Source organism: Diorhabda carinulata, chromosome 5 (assembly GCF_026250575.1).
Source record: "Diorhabda carinulata isolate Delta chromosome 5, icDioCari1.1, whole genome shotgun sequence".
Taxonomy (NCBI): Eukaryota; Metazoa; Arthropoda; class Insecta; order Coleoptera; family Chrysomelidae; genus Diorhabda; species Diorhabda carinulata.
In genome coordinates this window covers 28215103-28238889 of record NC_079464.1, presented here as the reverse complement: position 1 = coordinate 28238889, position 23787 = coordinate 28215103, and the positions used below count along the sequence as shown (strand labels likewise).

General features: G+C 33.5%; 1 non-coding gene across 1 annotated transcript; it reads left to right on the top strand.

The window, feature by feature from the left end:
- The first annotated feature begins 1783 nt into the window (after positions 1–1783).
- On the top strand, positions 1784–1865 carry Trnas-cga (transfer RNA serine (anticodon CGA)). Its single transcript has one exon. It is a non-coding gene; the product is annotated as a tRNA-Ser (tRNA).
- Positions 1866–23787: the final 21922 nt, after the last annotated feature.

Below are 23787 nucleotides of genomic sequence, written 5' to 3'. Positions count from 1 at the left end.
TGGATCCGAAAATTTCCGAAAAACTATGACTTGCTACCTTTTCCTGTATTCAAAAAGAAGACATAATTAACAAAGTCAAAATGATAAGCGGTACAATCTAGTCAAAACTGAACTTTATTAGTTAGAAATGTTAATCATTTTCATAGTTGGTTATGGTTTTGGGTACCATAGGTTCCTTCTTCGTATCAGATGGGATTGATGGTGTTTGATGTTGTATTGAACAGTTTTCCCCGTATATATTTTTATTCACTACAGCACGGAAAAATATTCACTCACACAAAATTAATATTATTTGATTCTTCTACTTACACAGAACGAAGTTTGAAGAAAATTGAATTACCATAGTTTACCACCAACCAACTGGGACGCCGACTTTGGCTGTGATAATGATACTTTGCCAAGGTTTCCCCTTGAACTTGAATTATTACACAGTCATGAAACTTAGAGAAATAACTTTTGTGAAGGTTTTTCTTTGTCTCAGGTATTGACAACAGACTGTTTTAGAATTGTGAAGTATTTTGTGGCTGGCATCCTCTACCATAAACTCGTAGATCATCATATGCAGCATAAGAACTGTTATATTTGAAGTGGATTCAGATTTGGTTTTTTTATAAAGCATGACTGCAATTTATTGCCACGATACTTTACTTCCAGAGTGGAGACATTATTTCTCATAAATTTTCTTAAATAGTCATTAAATCAAACCCTTTGTTTAAAATTATAATTCTTACAACAAGTTACTTCCGCCAAAACAAACTTTTTATTATGATAATTCAAACATTTAGATATCAAAACATACCAAAAAATTCTATTCATCTTTCTGGCGGTTTTTTTCTATTTCACTACCAAAAATAGTAATCGTTTTACGTTGTTCTAGTCTCGATTTGGGAATTGGCATAATATTTATTATTATTATTATTGTCTTCAAGTTGTTTTACAGCTTTATGAAAGTTATGTGAAAAATGGCTTTCGAAATGCTAAAATATTTTTATTTATACATCAAAATATTCTATCCTATGATTGGACAAAATTCATGTTCAGTCGGAATGATCTTTTTCTCAAAATCTGATGATGTACAGTCCAGGATGTCATATACACTGCGACCTAAAGGATTTATTGTATTACCTTTTCGTGATGTGGCACTGAAGATATTCAGGTGTTCTATTAATTCTGCTCCTTTTAGAAAGCTCAGGTTGTACGATGGCTTAATTTTATCTTCATTTTCTTTTCCATACGACCCCAGGTGTAATAATCCTTTGGAGATGAATAGTTTTCCTCACTACGACATAAATTCTAATACAAAAGACTATTGGTGATATTTCTTAGATTGTTTTTACTTAGTTAGTATCCTTGTCTTTCCTCGAGTGTTTTCTTTATTGTTTTGTAGCTGTTTCTGCAGAAGATTTCAGATACTATAGAATGAGATGTCAAAAACATTTTCTTCAATACGAAAAAAAGTTATTTGAGTATTTATTATAATTTTAATACAAATAACGGGAAACAGAAGCAATAATCAAGGAGAACCATGAAAAAATAAGGAGAAAATCAGAATCTGAAATAAATTCAGTGATTAAAAAAATGCGAAAATAAAAAAACCCAGAAGTTTCGAAAGCTTTTTTATCATATGTTTCTTTTCTAATTTTATTTTATTTGGATACTTTATAAACAAGTTTAACTAATCAAAAGAATTTTAGAAATCTAGAAATAAATTATCTGTACCTAATAAAAAAATGTATATGATAGAAACTGCATTAAATATCTCTATTGCAACGAAATTATACAAGCTGCGATGTCCGAGTGGTTAAGGAGTTTGACTCGAAATCAAATGGGCTCTGCCCGCACAGGTTCGAATCCTGTTCGCAGCGTTTTCTTTTATTTTTTTTTTCATCATAAAATCATCCTTAATACAATTATCATTGATGAATGCATTTTTTAATGGAAGCCTTCGCAATTTAAAACATTTCAGACAGTAGTCCCTGAAAAAATGACTTAACTGCTTCATCTATCTCATCCTCCCCTGTGAAACATTGACAACGTTAATATTTCTTCAAGTTAAATAATAACCGGAAATCACACATCGCTAAATCAGGCGAATAGAATAGATGTTCAATATTTTTATCACGTAAAAATTCAGCTATGTGCTAGAATCGGGGGGAAGATTTCGATTAGATGACGAAAAAAGGAAATAATATGCTGTGCTGACGATGCAATAATTATATCTGAAGACGAATATAACGCCCAAAGAATTCTGCATGAGTTCCAACAAACGTTTAATATATAAATATCTCTAAAGTATATAATGAGCAGTTACATATTTTGATGTAAATATAACAAAATCTAGATCTTGGAAGATTTCATTTGAAGAAATAAATAAGAGAATCAAAGAGAAACTAAGTCTTTGTAAGGCTTGCGTAATGATGTAGGTACACCCTATGCGGCACTAGAGCGGAATACAATAACAAAAGGGGTTTTTAAGAAAAACCGATATAACAAAATCACAGAATACTCATTAACATTTAACCGAAAAGAAGTCAAAGTAGAGCGAGACTACGTAGAGAATATGTGAATAATTCTGGAAAGAACCGTCCATAAACATATATAAGATAGCTTAGAAGCTGCTCGTCACCCTAACTGTTTCTAGAAAACCCTTGAAGATAACACAGGACTTACTGTTAAATTGAGCAATAACCTATGTTTCCAATTCTGGTAAAGCTATTGAATGAATCAAAGTTTATTAGCTTTACATTTTTTCTAGTAGTCGTGTTATCTACCCCAGAAACAAAGAGGGTGTCTTATAAATAATGTAGGATGTCTCGTTTAGACGAGTTCTGGGAATTGTCCTTTGCATATCTACTGATTTTATGTAACAATGCCTCAAATAAAATAATTATATTTCACTAGGTCACAGTGATTGTTATGTAGGTTGCCATGATTGCGACCAGCAATCGAGACTGACTTTGAAAACGCTTTTATGAGCTGCCCACAGCTTCTTTCTCCGCTTTTCCCGTTGAAATAATTGAAAATAGTACATTATATTCCATAGTTTGACATGAACGTTCGATTCGCCGCGACCGGGACGTAAACATACCTTTAGAACGATTAAATCAACGCTGAGCCGTTCACTCATTAACCGTATCTTTCATGTTTATTGCACTCCATACTATTTATGATAAAAAGGTACTGCGTCGAAAGTAAACAAGACAGAATGATGAAAAGAAATTGAAGTAATTGTACTTTTTATTGGATTAGAGAATAGTCTTATTAAGTCACGTCTTGTTTAAGTTTAGGAAACTTCTATGAAAACAAACATTACTTATGAGACACCTCTGCCTTTGATTTAGTAATTTGTCAATGTTTCCAAACTGAAGAACAAAGCCGAGCTGCACGTGCCGCACGTGCCGCACCAAGCGATTTCCTATAAATGCGATACACAGTTGCTCGTGAGGGACTACTATCACCAAATGCATGTTGCGTCGCTCAAGAACTTGTTACAGTGAAACCTCTCTATCTTGTACACCTTTGGTTCCAAACATTTGTGTACAACTTAGAGAGGTGTACAACTTAAAAGGATAAGACGCATATTTACTTTCATGCACAGCAAAGTTCATCTCAGCTCTCACAACTTCATCGAGGGAAAATAAATCTTGTTCAATGTCATTAGAGTTTTCGTGCAGACCGAGGTGCAGACTATGTGGTTCTGTCAAATGATCATCAAGCTTGTCAAATCCTGCATGTATGAAACATTTTACAATCGTTGTTGTGCTGTTCCCAAGCAGCGTAAACCCATCGAATTTCATGCAGAACTGTTATTGATTTGACTAAAACTTGCGAAGTGGACTCGGTTTCTGCGTGAAAAATCATATGCTGTAACATTACTGAGATCTGAGGTCATCCAGGCCTTTTTATTAGATTTCCAATGTTCCAAGGTTCTTCAAGTTTGTGATACCTTCTTTTTTAAATATCCTTGGTTTTTTGGAATTTCCAATCACAAGTGGTTTCAGCTTCTCGCCTGTCGAACTGCAGCAAAACAGAACGCTCAGTCGTTCTTTCGATAACTTGCTTCCTTTGCATGAGTCGTTTTTCTTCACGTAAGACTTCCGCAGAGACTGCCGATATATTAAAGCTGTCTCATCAACATTGAAACTGTCTTTTGGATGATAATCTTTCAACAAACCAGGAAATTTTTTTTCCAATCACTTGCTTCTTCGAGGTCAATACCTGCAGCCTCTCCACAAAGAACTCGAAAAGTAATATTGTTTCTATCTAGAAAACGGTGCAACAACCATTACTTGCTTGAAATTTTGTGTTATTCAATCTAGCAGCAATTTCTTTTGCTTTGCCTTTCAACATGGGTTCGGTTACAATGAAATCAGCTGCCGTCGTTCTCATTTTGACAATATTGGTTACAGTAGCAGCGGCAATGCCAAAATTCTCAGTTTCAGTCGACCAAGTCGATAATCTGATTTTTCTTGTCGACGGTTAATTCATTCGGAGCCTTTCGTTTAATGTACTTGCTGCTCAAATCGGTCTCGACTTTACGCTTTGCGCTCATATTGCAGTTGCTGTATAGTTGAAGCGAAATAACAGAATCAATAAGCACCTTGATAAATCTTCGTAAAATGTACTGTATGGCAAATGATTAGACACAGACCTTAAAGTATAAAGAAACCTTCGCGATTACTGGTTCGATTGTACTTCACGGCGGGTATGTAAAAAATATACAGTCACACTTTCTAATTATATATGAACCATGTCAATAAAAAAATTCAATTCTTACGTGGATCAGCGACAATCGTTGTTATGCAGTAAGACGAACGATTATAGACAGTGAAATATTGGCAACAAATTACGATACAACAGCTCACACTACACTGAGCGTGAGCGTGTCATCGTATTTATGAGCCAAATATTTGATAATACATCAAAGTGAAAAGATTTGAAAATAGTAATAGGAAGATTATGAGAATTTTGGCTGCGTTCAGCGTAATTACGGATTTTGTCATTTTTAATGGTAATTTGTACAACTTGAGAGGTTAAACGAATCATTTTTGTGGCGAAGAAATTGTACAACATACAAGATAAAGAGGTGTACAACAAAAAATCTCCCATAAAAGTCAATCTATTTCATTTGGTTCTATGAACTTACTTTTAACGTATTAACTTAAATCTACCACCATAATAGATCACGCGAAAATTTCTATATCGATGGCAAATCGTCTGTACCACTATCCAATCGGCGACTTAGCGATTTAACAGCACTCAGAAATTGCTACTGAAGCATGGCGGAATTTTAAAGTCAGTGTTGACAGCTCAAATACATCTAGTTACGTGACATCTCAAAATATACAGAGTAGTGCTCGTATATACATCAGGTAGCCTCAAAATTGGGAATTACAAAGCTTCTTAGTGAATTTACTACCATATCTTCTTTATATTATGTTACTCTGATTAGAATATCTTGTTTCTAAATGGTAAGAGTGAAGTATTTTAAGAATTGGAACTACTACTAGAGATAGAACAATGTTTTTTAATATCCGAACGGTTGATCCAATCTTAACATCACTAACTATTAGTAACACAACAATCCCTTGTCCATTATAGACGCACAAGTATCTAATTTCCATTCGAGATATCCAAAACTTGTTTTCGTTTAGATAAAAATCATTTAACGCATAAATTCGTAGAACAAAAAAAGATATAAATCACTGAAATTCCTTTTATTTTAATCACCATCCATCTCCGTTCCTTATTTATATATATAAAAAAAAATTAAAAAAGCACTGGAATTTTCTTATTCAGTCAAAAACATTCCCTGGGAAAGAAATCTGTGTGAGGCGATCAAATGATGATGATCATAAGTTCTTCGGGTAGGTACAATATGTATTTACGAAAATGTTGTGACGTTCCTTTATTTCTATTCAAATTTTATATAAATCTGACAGCTAATTTAGTTTATATATTATTATAAACTATTTTCTTTGTTGGGTTAATTTGAGTAAAATATAATTCCGATTCTTCATTATTTTCCACTTAATGAAAATAATTGGAAAAACCAATGAAAAGTTTCGTAAATATTATCCTGGAAGTTCTCATCCCCAAGGAATGATTTACAACTGGTTATATGCTTCTAACAGTGAACACGGGAAAGGTATTAATTTAAAGAGAAGTTTCCATTTTTTATAACTTTGGTTGCAACTACAATTTTTATCATATATATCAGGATATAAAACATTCAAATTCAAACGCAAAAAATGGTTGGCTATTTAAACATAGTGGCAATGATTCAATGAATCAAATACTTAAGAAAACACAACTAAATAAGGGTGCCAAAAAATGGAATCAGAGCTTTAGAGTATTCAAGATTCATGGTCGTGTTCTACGTCAGTAGTCTAATTTTGCATCAGAAAAGGGCTTCAGAAATACTGTTTAAGTAGAGAAACAGATCGTAAAATATCAAATAATTTGATATGACAATTTATTCATCCATTTCTGTAAGTTGATACTGTTCTATTTTCTCATGAAGAAGTGAACCTTCCATGTTATTTAGTTGTATTATGAAAAGCAGTAATACAATAGTCAAACAGGTACCCTCAAGACGAGAAAAAAACAGAATTGGTAGAAAAACAACTTCCAACCTGATGGCGATATTAGCATGGTGTAATTAACACAAATCGACATAATTCTCATTCTAAACTATATTGATGAGGAATTTTACGCAAACCGTTCTAAAACAAATTCGTTTAAAAAAATGAGAGACAAAAACTTTTTACAATAATTCGTAAGTACAATGCAATTGGTCGAGTAGATTTCGAGAAAACGGGTCTCAAAGCTAGGTAACTTCACCCATAATTTCATCCACTCTGATCTTCCCTTAATACAAAACTAAATTTTGAACCGTTAATTTCAAGTTTACTGCTCAGTTTTAGAAACTTCATTGCAAAAATTATTATTTTTAGAATAAAAATAAACTGTAGTGGTATTCATAATAGTGAAAATGTAACAAAATATGGTATTATCAGGTTTCCCCAGCTGATATAACGAATAAAACCATTTAAAAGTTAGAACATTCAATGAAATAGATAAGCTTTTTAGGTATAAATTAGTCCATAAAGAGACCTCATACATGGAAGAAAACCCAGAAAATATATTCAGATCCTAATCATTACAATGCATTAATCGTATCTTGGTTTTCTATACAGTTCTGAGCTTTTTTCACGATTTCCTAAAATTTTTCATTAGGAATCCATTTATTATTTTCAGGATATCGTGTTATTTTGAAGCTCTTTCTTGAACATATTAAATCTTATCTTTCTTAAACATATTAAACCATTACTCTGCATCGTTTTTATTCTGACAGTGTCTATAACTGATTTTTAAATTCTATATCTCTCAACTAATTTAATTCACTAATTATTTGACGAGAAATTTTGTTATAAGGGATGATTTTAGAAATAGTTACACCCTCATTTTATATCTCCAAGGATCAAGAATAAAAAATGATTCTAAATGTAGTCCTTCCAGTGATATCTATACATGAGCTCTATCATTAAAGTATTTATTTGACTCTGACATGTTTACCTTGTTGGTGTTGTTAAAAAAAAGTTTCCTTCCCAACCATGATGTTTATAAGAAATGATCGGTATTTTTTGAAAATATTCCCTATAGTACCGTCCATGTTCGTATCAGATGTTATAATCCCCGTTTGATTGTTTCGTTTTCTCACAATCAAACCCGCAGTGAGGAATGTCATATGTAGATGTGACTCAACAGGAGGTCTCCATCAGCCTCGAGCACATTACTACATACTTGCCACAGGCCGAACCTGCCTTCACATTTCATCTCATAAATATTTTATTTCGGCGAATGGTAATTTCACGATTCTCGACTTTTATCTGGTTATTAATAATTTTTTTTCTATTCAATAAAAAAAAAACGATTTTTTCCATGTCAATGGGCTTATAATAATTTCAGAAAACTTCTATTTACATATTTGAGTCGTTGCTTGGAGTTTTCGATTTAAACTTTACAATTCGAACAATTATTCTTACCCTGGGAGAGATTGTTGAACTACCGGTTATCAATTCCTTATTTCAAGCATTCTTAGGTCCGATATAAAGACAAAAAAAAAAGAATGAATCAAAATACCATGACTAGACAGGGAAAGATTAGCTCTAATTGGTATACAGACGGTTCGAAAATGGGTGTGTGGTCTTGGCCAAAACAATCAAAGCACATTCAAAGCAAAAAATTTATAACATTGAGGGATATTAATGATAAATATAGAAGGCAGCTAATATAGTATTTTAAATGAGCCATACGATAATTCGTTCCAAAATGATTCAGGAATTATTAGGCATACTTAACGAACCAGGCAGGAATATATAGAGAAAGAAAGGGGGGAAGAGATAAGCTTTATTGTCATAAAAAAATTTTACCATTTTATTGACAAAGCGACACAATTTCATACAAGATAATAAGTATAAACAATTCGGCTCAATGATACTTATAATACATATAATGTCTTACTTCAAACTGAATTGAATAAGGTCTTTCAAGTAGAAATACTTTTGTGAAATTGATTCTGAAGATAGCTGATTGAATAATTTTTTGACACTGAACTTATTGAAAGTTTTTACCAGCTCCGAAGTGAGTAAATGTCAAAATTTTTTCTACTAGTAGTGAATCTCTCAGTCGAGTTGTAAAAGTGTTTGCGAACAAAACAAACGGATTATAATATGAAAAGAGCAGAGAAAGTTAAAATTTTTTATTTTTTAAAACAGAATTCGCAATGCGTTCTACTACTTAAGCCATAAATGTAACGAATAGAATGTAATTTGAAAAAAGATTCGAAGAGATACAAACTAAAAGACCCCCCATAGCGATTATGCGATTCGAACAACGAGTAGTAAATTGTTAAAGTAGTTTAGTCACAGATTTAATGGCAAAACAAGCAGAGGATAATTTTTTTGTCAAGGTTTCTACTTATACGGACCATTAAAGGGCACCGTCAATATGTAGACCAAGAAACTTGATCGAACTTGAGGATCGTATTAAGTCATTGTAGAGTTTTACAGGTTGTAAAACTCCTTTGTTGGATGAAACTAATGTTTTCTCAGTATTTGAGAGAGATCGTTCGTGTCAGACCTGGACTTAATAGTAATGAGATCTTTGCTCATGGTAGAATGTAGAGCTTGTATATCTGAACCACTCCAGGTTACATTCTGCACAAATAGAGAGAATTTACCATTATATCTTCTGTGACATCATTAATGAAAACCAAAAAAAAAAAAATTGAACCTAAAACTAAACCCTGGGGCACACCACTACCAACTGGCAAATTACTAGAAATTTTACTATTAGCTCTTTTATTATATTTTGAAAAACATATATAGATGTCCAATTTTTCCTACAATAACTCAATCGGCTTGAGGTCTGGCTACTGTGACCAGGTCTTTTATCGCCCTTCCTCCAAAACATCCAAAAGCTCTCACCGAGCCTTCGCCGTGTTGTATAGTCGGAATTACACGTGGATCTAACATCAGTTATTCCTTTGACCCGCGCAAACCACAAACTTTGACTCTTCCTGTGTCCAATTGTTATGTTCTTCAACACACTGCAAGCTCTCAATGTTGTTTTGACGTCTTAAAAGAGATTTTTCGTTATCACCGTTCCAAAGAGACCAGCTTCTCTCAATCTTCTTTTCACTGTAGAAGTACTTGGATTCAGATGTTGCTATCTCTTGGCCCGCGAGTTAATAATGAGTCAGCGGTTGTAGTTTTTAGAGGCAACCTCGAACGTTTTCTATCGCTACAGCTCCTGGTGGCTGCATATTTTTCCACGATATAGATCATAGTACGTGGAGGTATTTTCAATTCGGTGGCAATGGTACGGTTACTTCTGCCTGGACTATGAAGACTTGCGATTGATGAATGAGTTTTATTCGATAGTTTTTTGGTTTCACCCATTTTAAAACTCACAAGTTTGAATTTGCGAGAACGAAAAAAAAAGCTTCACAAAACGATGTCTTAAGTATGAATCACATCACGTTCTCGCGTCTTACAGAGCTAACTGGGACTGAACTATGTAGTGTATTTACCATTTTGTGGGTACTAGGGAACACGGATTGAGATAGCTCGCATATGGGGATCAAACATCCTCGGAATTTGAGCCCTTTTATAGAAATACATGAAAAAACGAAGATATTCGAATACCAGAAAACAAAAGTAGATTTGAGAAAAGTACGGAAATTACTGGGAAACTACGACCAAAAGTAAAAAAAATAACTAGAGCAAATTTCCATTGAGGGTGTTAAGAGAGATTCGAACTAACTAGTGGATCCCTTATGGAACTCAAGCTGCTTTGTTACCAAAAATACGCTTTATATAAAAAATGTTGCTCTTCTACCGATTGATTAGGTTGGAAAAAGGATTTTTCTTTAAATTATTAGCACAGGAACCTTCTAGATACTTTGTTGGCATTAACTAATACAGCATAGTATAATATAGCAAAATATAAGATAATAATAATTTGAGACAATTGTATATTAATCTTCAAACGCAAAGATACCATCATCAGTGCGGATACCGGTGTGTGGGGCTGTACTTGTACGACTCACTAAAACCACTAAACCTCTCTGAGGTTCCCATCCTGGACCCGCGTTAGGATTCAAAAAATGTCTTTAGCTATTATCTGGTCATCGACCAAACCGTCCCGTTTCTACGTACTCAGCTACGGCGTCCAAGTTATCTTCTCTCGCGATCATAATCTTCGCGATCTATTTTTGCAGTATTCCGCGTTGTAATTCCCAATGACGGCATATGAAGAATGTGTGTTCTGCGTTGTATATGGTTGGTCCGTAAGCGAGACAAGTGAGGTTCTCTACTTTTCTTTGTTTGAACAGGTCTATCTACCTCGTTGATCCGTATCATACCTCTGCTATCATTAGTCCATTGTCACGAATCTGTCTTCCTTCGCGACTCCGACTTTGGCAATGATTCAATTGGCCTTTTCCTCGTTGCGTATTTTTTCGTATATTCAAGTGCTAACTGGGATGGTTCCCGCAACGGCTACTACTGCCAATTCTGATACAGAGCGGTATGCACTGCATACTCTAAGAGCGGCTCTGCGTTGGACCCTAGCTACTTTTTTGCTATGGATCTGTATCTGCGTAGTTTCTTCTTAAAACTCTGCGCCATAAAGAAGTATTGAGTTTGTGACTGACCTTGTATGTTAATAGTAATACAAAGAAAATCTTCCTATTGCTTAATTAATATTGATTAAATAAATATAACAATGAACATTATGTTACATTTTTTTGGTATGCTTCAAATTCGCGCAGATGTAAAAAAAACTGTGAGGTAAACATCTAATATCTAATTGAATCATTGTATATTCCATTATTTATGTATAAGGAGTTAAATGTCATCATTGTCATTAAAATTCCACAAAAATAAAAAGTAAGACGCATTCTGAAATAGGTAAATACGGCTTGTGTATGATAATAATATCTCGCAGCTCGTTAACGAAGTATATCTCAATTCGTTTATTAGACATGGCCATAAATTAAAGGTAGCTTGTGTTTACGACATTGTTATTAATTACATGAAGAAGATTTTTCTTCTTCAGTAGCTTCGCTCAATGCTTTACTACTAAATCATTCAAAGGTAAATTACTTCACTTTACAAACGTGGTAGGTGTATGTAGATTTGTGCTACTAAGAAATCTAGACATATTACCTATTTATAAATGGAGAGTAAGCTATTCAATTAGATAGTTTACAAGATATTTTTATCAATTCGTAATTTTTACATTTTTTATTATCTCCTGTAATTAAACAGAATCGAATGTATTGTGATACATTTATGTACCAAGTATTCCTTTCGAAATAATTGAAATGATCAAATTTGTTTAGAAAACACTGAAAATGGAATAACATGGATGGGTGAGTTTCACAAGGTTTTCTGTTGAAAAGACATATAGTCCCAATTCTATAAATACTATAAAATAGATAAAATGATCATCTAAGTTATGTGTGATGATACAACATTCATTAAAAAAAATGGTACTTGACATGAAGCAAGATAAAGTGAAGTAGAAAAAGGTTTTGGGAATAACGAATAAATTTCTGCAGATTCTGCAGTCGTTATCAATGAAAATGACACTGAAAGATATGAAAGATGGGAAAATATTATGGAAGCATCGAAAAATACGAAATATGAATGGATATTAAAGAAGACAGAAGAAAGAAAAAAATGCCATTGTGTATACTCATTAACAGAATCATCTGGCTCCTGCTCGAAGGCCGCTAGATTATTCTACATTTGTCTTTGCTATTCGTGGGATATGAGACAACTAGATGAGCTTCTATATTGGTTAAAGAGCGGGAGCTGAAAGCTCGCGGTTGCATTAGAATATATCTTTCAGAATAACTATTTCATTTTCTATGGCGTTTCACATTGAAGATTCAAAAACTGAGAACGGACCAGTACTTTAAACATCTAGTAGTACGAAGTATAGGTACAGGACAAAAAGATATAATATCTGATAGCAAATCAACAAATACTTGAAGGGAATGCAAGATGTCGACATTCTCAGAAAAGCTTCAGTACTTGGTCATTCTGGAAAGAAGAGTGATTGATTGGCAAATTAAGTTACAAGAAAGGAATATGTAATTTTCTTTATTAGAAGAAGGGAAATATAGAGAAGAGTTACTTGCTGACACATTAACAAAGGTAGGAGACAGGCTGAATCATTCTACTCCTACTCGAGTGAAGACGGAGCATTACTCGTTCTCGATGCTTCTAGAAGCATTTGAGATAGATGAGCACCTGCTTTGTAATCGTGAAGGAAAATAAGCTTAGACACCTGGATTGTTGTTTCTTAAATATAGGATAAGTAATAGGTGTACCCAGAAATGGACCTCGGTGACGAAATACTGTGGGGTTAAGTGGTAGATCTTTAGATAATTGAATTTGCGAGTTTTTCATAGCCTCATCTCCATTCCTCTAATCTATGAAGAGTTTGCAAATGTTATGAAATGTAAGTTTTGAATCAATGGAATTTTTTTCTTGAAAACTTCCACCTCACGCTAGCCATAAGCTAAAACTCTTGGATGTTGCGTTTATTGCCCTTGAAATTAGTTTTTCTACGATATATTTTCAGAAAAAGACTTTACATCAATGATGATAATGCTCTAGGAAACCAACATGCTGTCAACAACGTAACCTAACCTAACCTAACGATTCTGGTTTAGGAAATATTGAGATTTTGTCAATATTGCTTCCATAGTAGAAGTCGAAGAAGTTTCAAGATTCCAATTGACTTTTATAGTTAATTACGCGTCAGATATATCCAATGAAATAGAAAAATCCAGAATTTAAATTACATAAATGCACGGTGAAATCAATAAAGATCTTTATTTTGGGGTGATATTTTTGAAGATACTATTGACTGTGATAAAGTAAAAATCATTAACAAAAAAAATTCTCGCAAATATTTCTAAAAAGTTGTTAAATAGCATGGAAATGTGGAAGAGAGTGCGCAAGAAATTAGTTCTAGCAACATTCCTTTCCAGGAGGAACTTACTGCTAAAGATTTAGAAAGACAAGTAAAAGAGAAATAAAGCAAAAAATAGAGTTTAGAGGCAAAAAGTCAATGGCAAAAAGTAGAAATTACTTTGAATTATCTAAGAAAAATATGCCAGTACAAAAGGATAAAAATGAAGTTTCTGGAGAATATCTGGCATGTACTAAGTCTACCACGGACCAACTAGAAGTCGAATTAGTCCAACGCTCAAAATGTTTAAAATGATTAGAGGAGATATGCACATCCTATGAAGGGCGGGGATAATTTTTTTGTATCATAAAGAGCATCAAAATCAAGAACTGAGTACTCTTGCAATTTTGGCGCATTCTTCAAAAACTATTATACCTCCACCTAATTCACAGGTATTCTAATTGTGAGCATTTTATCAATTTTCTACTTTTTCATTGAACAACACTTTCTAGTTTCACTATCATTATATTGAATATAATGTCTTCTATCGCTTTATATTGTTTCATTTGAAATCTAATACCCAAATTTCCAACTATAACTAATTAAAAGTTAAGGACGTACCCTTGAGCGCGTTTCTCTTCTAAGAGCTACGGATGTTGATTATATTTTATTAGTTTGAAGTGGCGTAGCTAGCCGTGGGCAAAGTGGGTCCTCACCAACGCCCTCGCAGTTAAAGGTACCTCGCGAGGTCTTTTTCGGGAAATAGGCTTCAATGAATGTACTGCGAAAGTCTACTAATTCATAAAAATTAGCAATGATGTGATTCAGATGACTTTTAATGAAAAAAGAGAATTTATAGTAGATGAAACTATTGATTCCGCTGAAACTAGATTCAGAATTGTTTTTTTCATTACAATAGTTGACGCCGTGATACAAAACATTAACACAAGATTTGCTGCACTCACTAAATATTAAAATCTATGCAAAATATCGAGCTTTTGAAGCACTGTAGTTCAAGAGTAGTTCATAGCAAATGGAAAGAGAGAATTAATAAAATCGATCAACAAATTAGAAGAAGAAGCAAGAAACTACGAACTGGAAATAAATGCAATAAAAACAAAATATATGAAAATAGGTGGAAAACCAGAACAACCAATTGAAAACTAGCAAATACAATTTTGAAGCAGTATCGACCTTTAACTATCTAGGAATAACGTTGGGACAAACAACCAGAGAGAGGATAAAGGATGGGATACAAAAGGGCTATCAAGCTTATGGAAGAAACAAAAATCTACTGAAAAACAATACAAAACAATATAGAAATGTACAAAACCCTAATAAGACCAATAATCACATATGCGATGGAAACAACAGTAATAAACAAAAGAGAAGAACAAGAACTTGAAATAGCCGAAAGAAAGATAATGAAAACTAAAATAGACCCAGGAAGGAAAAAGAAGAGCAAAGAAAAACGAAGAAATAGAGAGAGAACTGGGGAAGGAGAATATAGTGAGATAAATAAAAGCACAAAGGCTCAACTGGGCCAGGCCCATAATGAGAAGAAAACCAATTGAAATGATCAAAAGAATAACGCAATGGACCTCATTGTGGTCAAGGAAAAGTGGCAGGCCGAGAAAAACTTGAAGAAACGAAATAGAGGAGGACATAAGAGCACTCAATATAGAAAACTGGAGAACAAAATGCCGGAACCGTAGAGAATGGAAAATAATAACAAAAGCAGCCAAAACAAACGACAAACTATAAAGAAAATAACAATTAGAAAACGGGGAGTAATCCACCTCAAAAATGGATTTAAAGCACCGAAAGCGATAGCCATAATCCACATGGGATTGGAAGGCTTGATGATGATGATGAGTTCAAAAAGGAGAAAGCGAAGACATAGAATCTAATGAGCTACAAGTTTTAGTGTATAATCTACCAAACTCCATTAAAGTCGCCAGTCAGATGATTCGAAACATAATGACAGAAGAACTGGGAGATATCTATCCTAATGTTTACATTGCTTTTATAATGTTAAATATGCCTGTAACTACAGCTCCAACAAAAAGAAATTTTTCGTAGTTCAAAATTATTAAAAACTACATAGAAATATAGAAACAATATGAAAAAGGATCGACTAAATGGTTTAGCAATACCGTCAATCGAAGCAGATTTAGCAGCTAAAATTAATTACAAAAGGTAAAACCGAAGAATATTACATTTGTAGAAAATTGAATCAAGTTTGAAATAATTTTTGTTTTAAAATCTGTACGCTTTTTAATAATCTCCCATCACTTTTATTAGACAGATCTTGGGAACGAAACAAAAGGGGCGTCGCTGATGTGTCTTCGTCCACGTTTACACTACGCCACTGTTAATTTGTTCCAATGTAAATCGAACAAGAACGAGAAATTGAATTAATGGAAGAGAAAGTGATAATTCGATTTGGAATAGGCGAAGGCGAGTTTCAAATTCATTATTTTCAATGCTGTATATTATTTTATTGAATGGTTATTATTTTATTAAATGACTCGTACCTTTCTAAATATTTATTTTAATATGTACATTACATTTCAATTACATGTATCTAGTATATCCAAATGAAGAAACAAAAATAATCTAGTTTATCACGGAGTCACGCTCGGTGATAGTATACACGATTGCAACATCAATTATTTAAATAAAAGTTGGCACACCTGTTGCCTCTCTCATGGCCTGCTTATACTGCGTTGGAATCCATTTTAATAGATACTCTTTTGTCGCTTGATACTGTTTTACGACCACAATAAAAGATAAACTTTACACTCATATTTTTAATAAAGGTTGTTTTGCCAAGTTTATCATATTATATTTTATAGTGTCGTATAATTTAATGAAAAATACCTGGTACTTATTTGGGTGGTTGGTTCTACAGATATACGTATTCTTCGTTCGGGTTTTATTTATTTACTTTTTATTGAAATTAGAGAGTCTCGAAAATATCGACATGTTCTTAGTTCTTAGTCGATTTAATAGGCTTTCATTATTTTATTTTACAACTTAATATCTTTTAATTCAATACATTCAATTTAGCGAGTTTCCAAATTGAGTTCATTGTTTCAAATGTATTTTTGTGAATATGTAAATAATATACACATATGTAAATAACGTACTTCAGCTTCAACTACATTCCATTATTCAGGATAATCTTACTTAGGAATCCTTGAGAAAGTACTTTCGGATCAATCCTCAAAAGAAGCCGACAGCTAACCTCCTCAGTGAACTAATAATTAGGATAAGACTTTCCATATACTACCGGTAAGCAATGCAACAAGAAACTAAATTAACGACATCGACCTACCTCCTATGAAGCGAAGAGATTAACTCATAGATATTAAATAGCTGCTTCCAATCCTCCCAAATATTAGCAATGCAAAATATAACTTACCGTTAAACTAGTACTAATAAGTTGTTTGCAATAAATACTCTAATAAATATCGTCACAACCAGTTAGGATATACTCAATGTCATCTAAACAGTTTGTTTATATGAATGATCAGAAGTCTTAGTTTTATTAGGTCGTGTCGATGATCTCAGTTATCGAAAAACACCACCAAACACCTGATGTTGTTAAAATCAATTGATGTTGATGATTCTCGGAGATTTTCACTTCAGAGCGTTTATTTTTCAAGTATATTTGCTATTCAAATGTAATCATATGATTTGGCTTGATTTTTTAGACATTCTGATACAGTCAATTAACATTTTTGTCTGTAAATTGATAGGTTAATGAGGTCACTAATATCTTCCATATATAATTTAGTTTCGATAAGTGATTCCTATGAACCATCCAATTTTCAAAAAAGGCAAAATTTCTAGGCTTGTTTGTCCCTCGTTAAAAAAACATTTGGTATGTCAATATTTTTTGCTTTTCAATTTTTTCGATTTAATTTCAATTTTAATTTTGTTTGCCCGAAGAAGTATAGATCCATGGTTTTTTTTTAAATTACGAAGGAGCGTCTATAGAATTTGATCATTGTGCTAGAAGTACCAGATTTGTCGTGTTTTAGACATCTATAGAGTTGACGGCAAACAGTAGATGTAGTAGATAAAATTACATATAATATGCTGGTATATGTGCCAAAATATTTCATTGTTGTGGTGTTGAGAAAAGCTTTTGATATTGTTGCTGATAGATTTGTTGATGGACTGCGTAATACGAAGCGTTGTAGCAGGTTTAAGAGAATAAAATTAATCAGGGGTTTTCCAATAAGAGGTGTTATTTTGATAATAAATTGAAAAATGCCATTTTTTGAGATAAATGATCGGATGTTTATTCCATTATAAAGAGGAAGGTATGCCGTTAATAATGGAATACAACATCAGCCAAATGGCCGCCACGACTGCGCATACAGGACCATATCCTTTTTATGAAATTTTCCGTAACCAAATTGCAAAGCGGCTGCCCTATGTCCTCGATAGCCTCACGAATTCCATCTTTGAGGTCTTGAATCGATGCTGGACTGTTGGTGTAGACCTTATCTTTCACGTGGCCCCAAAGGAAAAAGTCGCAAGGTGTTAAATCACAAGATCTCTGTGGCCAATTGAGATCACCTCTTCGAGAGATAACACGGTCCGGAAATTTTTCCCGTAAAAGATCGATGGTTTCGTTGCTTGTGTGGCACGTAGCGCCATTTTGTTGAAAGTAAACGTTTTACAAATCAATACCATCCAATTTCGGCCATAAAAAATCATTAATCATCTCTAGATAGCGCAATCCATTCACCGTAACTGTTGCTCCAGCCTCATTTTCGAAAAAGTAAGGCCAATGACACCGCCAGACCAAACAGTCACGCGTTGAGGATGGAGAGGATTTTCAACAATAACTCTTGGGTTTTCCGAGCCCCAGTTTCGACAATTTTGTTTATTGACGTAACCACCAAGGTGGAAATGGGCCAATCAGTTAAGATGATTTTTCGATGAAATTCCGGATCATTTTCATGCATTTCAAGGACCCAATCAGCAAAGACACGACGTTGTTGATGATCGGCCGGCTTGAGTTCTTGTGTTAACTGAACTGTATAGGCCTTAAGACCCAAGTTTTTATGCAAAATACGGTGTAATGACGTTTGTGGAATGGCTAATTCCAAAGAACGACGAGGAATGGTCAAACCTGGGTTTTCTTCAACACTTTGGGCTACAGCAGCAATATTCTCAGTTGTTCTTGAGCGACGTGAACGGGTTTTATTCTTCACATCACTAACTTGTCCCAACAGCTCAAATTTTTCCAACAATTTCTGTATTGCGGTTCGGGAAGGTGCTTCACGTTGACCCAAAAATGTTTTAGTTTTACGAACCGTCTCTGCCAAACTTTCACCATTTTTATAGTGAATTTTAATAATTTCATTGCGTTGTTGAAGCGTGTATCGTTTCATTTTCATTAATGGCGTAGTTTCTACTTGTCAAATGTCAAAAAATGACAGCTTCAAAAGTGACATTTACCGAAATAGCGGGCTGTTCAAAATAACACCTCTTATTAGAAAACCCTTTATTTGGTATAGATAGACATATATTTGACAGTAGGGTTACTAATCACCAAGCTTTAGTCCTAAATTGTATAATAGATATTGAGCTACAGATGTTATTTATAAATAAATCAACCATGCTAAGTAGATGCAAATACAATCGATTGAATCATACCCCCAAAGAAATTATATATTTCTCCAAGTCTATAATGTCGAGTGATTGCTATTGGTGAATTCCTTAATGTTGCAAAAGATCTAATCCAAAAATTTTGGATCCTTTTATATTTCAATCACGAGAGGATAAATATTTGTGACTATATTATTTTAAACATAGTGTTAAACAAAAGTGAATTGTTTAAATTGAATAACAAATTAAAGAACTATCAACTACGTACTATATGAGAAATCTGCTTTTCAGGAAATTCTTGAACGTTTTATATTTCTAGTAAACTCACAAGGCTGACGTTTCCTAGCTCCACGCCTCGCCCGAAAGCTTTCGAACGCGTTAGAAATCGTTCAAATCCCGCATATCCGTGAAAACAGAATCTATGCTAAACTTTTCTCGTGACAAAATCTATCCCCTGTCATAATGGCTGGAATGAGAATAAGCTGCGTGCGACAACCATGGCATGGAACGACTTCTTTGCCAAAAGATAATCTTTCTAGTCCCCACGATTTTCTCCAACTATATTTGACTAAGCCAAATCAGTCTCCGTGTTTCTGTGCCCGCAGTAACTGGCTTCAACAAGACTCTGGTGTATTGTGGTACTGCCAATGAATTATATGTTCTTCTAAAATAAGCTTGAATAGATTAAGGTGTTATAGTTTGATTTCGACGTACATAACCTGCTACATACCGATCTTTTCTTACATTAGTTGCCATAGGACGCTCAGTTTCACGTCTCAGTTCAACGTTGTTGTTAGTTTTCACGTACAAATGCTACTATTCTGATGAGTACTATTGCAAAGAAAAACTCGATTTATATATGAACGATTTTATAAATATTGGTATCAAAAATTGTAGGAAATTGTTTTTACTTGGGTAGCAACGGTGTTATAAGTAGATATCGAATGAAAAAAATTGAGTTATGATAAATCATTAAATGTAAAATGTATAAGGGAGATCCTAGAGTTTCAGCGATGCGAGTAGTTGTTTAGACTTATAAATTACAAATAATTTTTTGATTTATATACATTGTGAAAGTCGATTTAACTCTAACTTTTAATAAAGGCATGTTTATATCGATTCACTTGGAAAAAATACTTTAATACCAATCCTACGGTAAGAATTAATACAAAATATGTTCATATATTGAATACTAAATACTGTCATTAGATTATTTTGTCTTAATTTCCATAATTCCAAATTATGGGATCTGATAACTTATAGATTTATTTATTATGAAAATTTACGATGGTTTAATGATAAAATACTATTCAAATATTATTTTCCCATAATCCCCTAATAGAATACCATATTTTGAAACAAAATCTATTAAACCCTTAATGGAAAACTAACAAGATAGCAGTTACCTAATTAAATTAAGTGTATATAATACAACACGGAAAATAAAGTGGTTGATTGTTTACTTACACGGAAATTTATGTAATGATTTTTTAAGAGCAATTTCATCATATCACCGACCCCCCATACTGATAAGACTAACAGAGGTACAATAAAAAGTTGTCGAATAGTAATAGTGAAAAATAAGTCACTTTCAACAATTTCCAGCATATCAACGAATACGAGTTGTAAGAGGTTGTTGTGGATATTTTACAAAATACACGTGTGTCTTTTCCATCATATTTTCATTCGCTTGCCATATCCATTATCCAATCAGATTAGAAGTATATGGTTGGTAGAGCAATCGTATTGCAGTGGAAAGTGAAAACTCGCTCATTGTTCAAGCCGCCCCCATAATCAATACGGTTAATTAAATGAAATAGCTTAAAAATTTGAATCGATCTTCTATAAAATACTACCCTTGGTTAGGAATATTTTTATCTTAATGTGAAATCCATGATCCAAGTAATTTTGACAGGCTTCTTTCTGAATGGATTTCTACTTTACCGTGGCCTTTTCAATATCACGAATTGTGTCAAAAACACATTTTTATTTTAGAAAAAAAATCGTGTGATGCCGATTAAAGCGCTTGTAATAAAAAAACTCACGAATCATTAACGTTTTTATGAGCATTGTTGGCTTATTTTCAAGTCTCTTTCTTTGGACACTTTTTTAAACGAACAAATTTCTTAAAGGACGTACCGACCATACCTTGTCCTTAAATCCACTTTTCAATCTCTTTAATCTCTTACATATACGAAGCTTGTCCATAAAATGAAATTCCCAACGAATTTTCGCTATGAAAAATATGTTTATTGGCATTGAATAATACATGCATGGAAAGCTTAAACTTCCCTCTTCTTTTCTACATAATTGTTGTTTAGATCCATGTATTTTTGCTTGAAGTGTGCCATCTTCTGTATGCCTGAGTCGTAGAGGTGTGCCGTCGCGAAGATAGCTTAAAGCCTCTTCGTTTAGCTTTTCGTCAGTTGTGAAATGCGTCCCTCCCAAGCGGTATCTTTAATTCAGGAAGAGATGTAGTTACCAATTCTGAGCTGTAAAGTTTTCCATCCAAATCTGTACGTCGGTCTTTGATTTCTCTGTACAATTGCGCATATAACGATTCACAGAACAGAATTCGCGCCTTGTGTGAGAATCAAATGGAAACTCTATATTTCAAGGCTACCAAGACATAAATTGACGTTGCAGACAGTGAGACCTGGGAGAAAAGGAGACAACAGTCTCGCAAAATACAGAATCTGCAGCTTCTTGGAAACCCCACTTAATGAACAACTCTCGTAACACTAAAACACAGATAAACAGACAGCACTTCATATAAATTGTATCTAGACATAAAATCACGTATAGTTATGATAAACTTTCAAATTTCATTTCACCAAAATAAACTTCTAAAGTCCAAGTTTCTGTTTGAGTAACTCGTATATGGTTATTAAGTCCATCTCTAGTAAATTGAAAGCATGAATCTCGTACAAATAACTGTGAGCACCATCATCCCTAATTGTGAAACCTGTGAAGGGTTGATAGACGATGTGACAGACGTCTTTAATGGTCGTTATTTAGAAGTAATGGCCAATCTACACTGAAAAACAAGCTTATTTTAAGTTGTATCAAATTCAAACGGTAATTTTTTACTTTTTTTAATTTTAAACTTTTGAAGGCTTACCTTGTTGATTGGATATATGCTTTTGGTAAATAATTCCGATAGAGAATGTCAGGTAAAGTCTATTTAAGACCAAAGGAACGAAAATGAAATGCTTATCACTATTGTCTACTTTTTTCTTCATCACAATGTTCATTTCCATCTTATGCGGTTGCTTGTGAATGCTTTTTCCAAATTTATAAAGTCTCAAATGATAGATATACTTATTATATTTCATCATATTTTTATTGATACTTCGACAAAAAGTTCTTCTTAACCAAAATGGAAGTTTTGTCTTTTTTATATATTATTCTCCAAACCATATTTCGCAGTGTGTTTCACAACGAACATTACGCATAATATTAAAGTTACAATTCCCAAATTTCTGGGTGTGGATGACATATGAAGGTCGTTTCGACGACCATAGAATATCTCGGGATGGTCAAGAAAGGTCGAAGGTCGGCACAAAGATATTTACATTTAGTTTTCCTGAATATATCCATGGTTGGACCTAATTTAAATTGTTAAAGAAGAGCAGAAAATAGTTTCTATAAATTATTTGAAATATGTTGTAGTCTAAGTCAGAAATGTCAATTTTGAATAGTCATAATTAAACTTCTCAACACCTATTTGTTTGATGATTGAATTAGGAAATTACTTTTGTCCCTTATATATACAGAAACTTTTATCCTTTACAAAATGGATAAAGACCTGATAATAATCAAAAAGATAAATCTGACACATCTGGCTTAAGTCGTTCACGATATTTTATGCCAATTATAGATTGCAAACGGCTAAGTAAATAGAAGAGATACAAGTTTACGATTATTTTATTTACCTTCACTTTTGTCACTAAAGCTTCAACAACTTGAGCCAATCCTCTGATTGATCAAGTTTTTTTGAGGCTGCCTCAACTAATTCGGCCACGTCACTATGCCAACAAGGGAATTTGCGGCGATAGTGATAGTCCAGAGAGGACGAAATCCTGAACTGCAGTGCCAGCCTTCTCTGTAAAAACAGCAGCCTGTGTTAACGACTTTCTCCATGATCTTCGCAATGGCTGGGATCGGTCAGTGGATGTTGGGAACCGTCGATTTATAAACTTCTACGCTCGCGCCCGTGTTGGTGCAGTTGTTCGCGTTCAGCATAAATTCAACAGGGTCCAGAGGTCTAGTTTTTAAGGGTAAAAAACGGTTTATCTAGATTTCCGGCAAAGCTACAAGCCCTGTGGAAATAAGTCAAATAGCGAAGTTGTAGGTGATAAAAAGAACTACAGCTTCTGTATTCACACTATTTTTATATAACCTCAAAATTTATGTGAAAAATTCAAAAAGCCAAGTTTATTTTTATCTTTCACGGAATTTGGTGGGAGCTCACCTTTTCATGTCCTAAATATACTGTAATTTATTTGATTTGAACTATTTATTTTTTATCGATTTTATCGTATATCGATTTAGTATCGAAAAAATACCCTAAATTTCAATTTAAAATTCTCCCGACCAAATAATAGCTTTTTTTAAAAACTAGGTGAATTATTAGTTCGCTGAAATCTCTACTTTCTATTT